The sequence below is a fragment of the Mesoplodon mirus genome, assembly GCF_964341445.2.
Source record: "Mesoplodon mirus genome assembly, chromosome: 10".
NCBI classification, from domain to species: domain Eukaryota; kingdom Metazoa; phylum Chordata; class Mammalia; order Artiodactyla; family Ziphiidae; genus Mesoplodon; species Mesoplodon mirus.
In genome coordinates this window covers 25,930,389-25,934,902 of record NC_138986.1, presented here as the reverse complement: position 1 = coordinate 25,934,902, position 4,514 = coordinate 25,930,389, and positions in this window count along the sequence as shown.

Sequence of the window (4,514 nt, the reverse complement as noted above, 5' to 3'; positions counted from 1 at the left end):
TAGTGACTGAACTTTCCTCAACCTCAGTTTCTTCACGTATAAAATGCAAATAATATTTCTTCATAGAGAGCTTGCAAAGTTGAAAGGAGATGAATAGAAGAGAGATATTCACAATGGACAGAAAAAGTGTCTGGCACATAGTAAGGATTCGACCAGCATTAATTGTTTTCATTTCTATAAAAATTCTTTTACTGTTTTATATGCCCTGCAGTGCCTGGCATAGGTCTTTGCTCAACAAAACATTCATAATAAATATTTGTTGATTTGTTTCATATAAAGAACATTACTCTGACTCTAACAGAGGCATTTATGTCCAATTTCATACTTGGAAAACAAATATTTGAAGAACACACATTTCTCTGTGGACTCAATATGAGTTTTGCCCATGAGCAGGACAGCAAGGTAAACAAAACCTTCAGGATATTCTTCAGTTAGTTAGAGTTTATCTAAAGCAGTGATTCTCAAATGGGGAGGTGGAGATAAGTTTGTTCCCTAGGAGACCCTTGGCAATGTCTGGGGACAATTTGGATGTCACAGCTTGGGGTGGAGGTGTTCCAGGCATTTGGTGGTATGTGCCAAAGATGCTGCTAAATATCCTACCATGGGAAGGACAGCCCTTCACCACCCTCCCACGAGAAAAAGAATTGTCTGACGCCCAAATGTCATTAGTGTCAAGGTTAAAAAACCTCAATCTCAAGATAAAGCAATCACCATTCTTAAGATCTCTCCCTTTCCTGAACTTTCTGCTATTCCAAATTCATGAGACAGGGGACAGAGCAAGTAGCCAGAAGAGATCCCCAACAGTAGGTCAGGTAAGTGGTGGGTGGTCAATGGAGAATCAAAGAGCCAATGCTGAAAGAATTCTCCTCAGCTCAAGGGCTTCCAGGACCACTGAACTGGTGGCACCCTTTCTATTTCCAACATATCAAGGCATTGCTGCCAGTGTGTGTCTAATTATTCTCTTCTTGAATAATGTATCCTATTTCCCCACACAATTAAACATGGAAACCAACGTGTAAGACCTCTATGAAGGGTACCAGATAAAATAAGTCTTGAATCCAAGCTGATCATTATGCTAATGTAAGAATGACTTAACTGGACCAGAACACTTTGTAAATGTAAATTCATTCTCATAGTTTCCCAAAGACACAACTGCTTTTATAAGAAGGTCAAATGTCTATCTTATACTCACACATCGAGGCTGTGAGTAAATGTGGTTATAACACTGGTTTCCTCTCTCGGAAATTTCCTACATCGGTGACTTGGTTCTTTTCTTTCGTTAAATATAATCTAGCTGAATGTTTGTGAAATGTTTTTTCTCCGTTCTTTTACTTTGCTTTTTCATGGCCACCTCTCCCTCCTGCATCCCACTTTCTTTTCTTTTTACCTATGTTACTTCCTTCCATATTTCTTTCTTCCTTTCTTTCCAGCTATAGGAACAAGAAGAAAAGTTCTCAGTTATGGTTTCCTTTCTAAGTCCTCTTTCTATGCGAGCTCTAGAAAGTCACCTACTTTTAAAAATTAACTTCGTGCTGCCATCTTGTGGTGAATTGAGATATTCAGCCAGTCAAATACAGAGTTCTGAATTATTGAAATACCTGAAAATGCACAACCCTAGTTAACTAAGAATCAGTGTCATCGAACCTTATGATTTAAGATCCAGGACCCAAAGCTAAGGCCCCCTCAAGCCCTACAATCCTCCCTCCTCCCAAAATCTGTGATTTTTCCCAGGAAAGGAGGCAAACTTATTGTTACCAAATTGAGTCTTGAAAACACTTGAGTATAGAAGAAACCTTTTACATAGGCCTGTAGCACATTTTAGCGCTTTAGAAGGAACTTCTCAGGTGTTGAGCATTCAGAATTCTTTTGTCTCAAGTCATCCATGTAGATTCAAGATCTACAATATTAACATGGGGAATTGCCCAAAGTCATAACTTTGATGTTAACCTAGATAGGTAACCAAAAGTCAAATACTTTGGGACAGGCAGAAAACAACACAAAAAAGTTAGGGAGAGGGGCTTCCCTGGTGGTGCAGTGGTTGGGAGTCCACCTGCCGATGCAGGGGACACGGGTTCGTGCCCCAGTCCGGGAAGATCCCACATGCCGCGGAGCGGCTGGGCCCGTGAGTTATGGCCGCTGAGTCTGCGCGTCCGGAGCCTGTGCTCCGCAACGGGAGAGGCCACAGCAGTGAGAGGCCCGCGTACCGCAAAAAAAAAAAAAAAAAAAAAGTTAGGGAGAGATTTTTAAAGTTCAAAATAGAATTTGTTCAATGAAACAATACAAATGTCTGTTGCCTTGTTGTAGCAATAGACAAAGTTGCTACACAAAATACGAAGTTGATATTTAACGAAAGCTCTCAAGAGTCTGGGTCCCTCAGGTGATGCTAGGACCTCAGACTGAACAGATACAAAATGAAGTTCACTCATCTCTTTCCCCAGCCTTCCCACACCCATCTCACACACACACACACACACACACACACACACACACACACACGGTCTCCATATTACAGCCATACTGTATCTCTTTAAAATTCTTATCTGATCATTTAATTATCCTTAATATCCTTCATTCGTCCCCCTTGTCCTCAGATTAAAGTCTGAAATCCCCAATGCAGATTCGATTCCCTGTCCACTTCCCTAGTCCTCTGTGTTCCATCTGTATTTGCCTTCTTCTGATTCAAGCACTGTGCGTTCTCTCACTAGGTGGGTTTCCCTGTCTACATGCACCTGTACTTCTCCTTTTGTAACAAACCTCTTGCTGATAATTCATTTTTTCATCTCTATTTTTCCTGTTACAAGAGGGTGGGGGCTCTGGTGCGTTTTCCTTGCTACATAGTGAATGCTCAGAAATACTGATTTAATCTGCCTCTCAACATGCTTCTCAGTAACAGATAAGATAGGATTTTAGAGTGAGGAAGACTATAGGGCCCCTGTCATGGTTTCCAGATAAGAAACAGGCCCGTCAAGCTGGGGTGACCCTCTGACTTGTCTAAAGGCAGCCCTGGAATCAGAATCCCGTTAATCTGACAAACAATTCCAAGGATTCTCTGGGAAGAGAGATGGAGAGATGGATGCTCCCTTTGGCATACACATTGGATGCGATAAGTGTTTGGGGGATGAGTGTGAGTCTGGTCCCTAATGCTTCCCTTAGTGAAAGCATCGGCTTTCTCCCCGTGCTTTGGGAGTTTACCCTGAGTTCTGTGGTTCTCTTTGTTCAGAAGCTTTAAATGTTCAACTCTATGACTTTGTGGTTTGGGGAAGGCCATTCAGAGTGATCTTGGTGTGCTCTGAAGAAAGGAAAGGGGAAAGAAAACTAACCTTTATGTTTCCAGCTTTTATGCCCACTCTATAAATCATCCGTTACTCTCCCTAACTCAAAATGAGGAAGTTTAGGTTCAGAGAAGTTAAGCAAGGGGGCCTGTGGGGAAATGAGCTCTGAGGACTGAGGTCCTCAGCAGTGCCAATCTTGATCTCCAGGGAGGGGGTGCTTCAGCCCTCAGAGTTGGAAGGAGGGGCTCTTAGGAGATACTGGGGCGGCGGAAGACATTCCTGTTGTTGATGGGAAATTCAGCCTTGGGAACTAGCTAAAGGCAGAAGTTTCCATCCCCCAGCTGTGATATTGTGATTTATTATATAATAAGAAATAGATACTTGGGCTTTGTCCTGGTTCCTGACACAGAGCTCCCGAAACCCCCGTAAATTCCTCAGTGATAGAGAACCAGGAGCATCTTTTGCTCTAATGAGGCAACTCTGGTTGGGCTCCTGGATGGCGGCTGGAAAAGACCAAATCATGATTAGATGCTTGGAACTTTCAGCCTCATTCCCTCAACCCCCACCACTCTAGAGAGAGGAGAGGGGCTGGAAATGGACTTAAGGATCCATTATGCCTATGCGATGAAGACTCCATAAAATCCCAATAGTAGGGGGTTCAGAGAACTTCCAGGTTGGTGAACACATCCCTGTACCAGGCTGGTGATGCATCCTAACTCCACAGGGACAGAAGCTCCTGCATCCAGGACCCTTCCAGAACTCACCCTGGGTATCTCTTTATCGAGCTGTTCATCTGTATCCTTTAATAAACCAGTAAACATAAGTTAAGCATTTCTCTGAGTGCTCTGAGCTGCTCTAGCATATAATCGAATCCAAGGGGGAGAAGATCATGTATGTAGCCATGTCTGACAGAGGTTGTAGGTAACCTGGGGACCTTCTTTGTGCTTGCATTTGGCATCTGATGTAGGAGAGGGGTAGGCTCTTGGGACCGTGCCCTTACCCCGTGGGATCTGATGCTGACTCCAGGTAGGTAGTGTCAGAACTGAGTTACATTGTAGGACACCCACCCGGTGTCACAGAAAATCACTCAGTGTGGGGAAAACCCCACAAACATTTGGTGAAGAAAAGCATCAGAAGTGCTGTGAGCATGGTAGTCATGTGGGAGTAAAGGAGAGACACAGGAGGGAAGACTTGATGGTTTTCTAAGTCACTGTCCCTGACCAGAGCCCACACCATAAATCG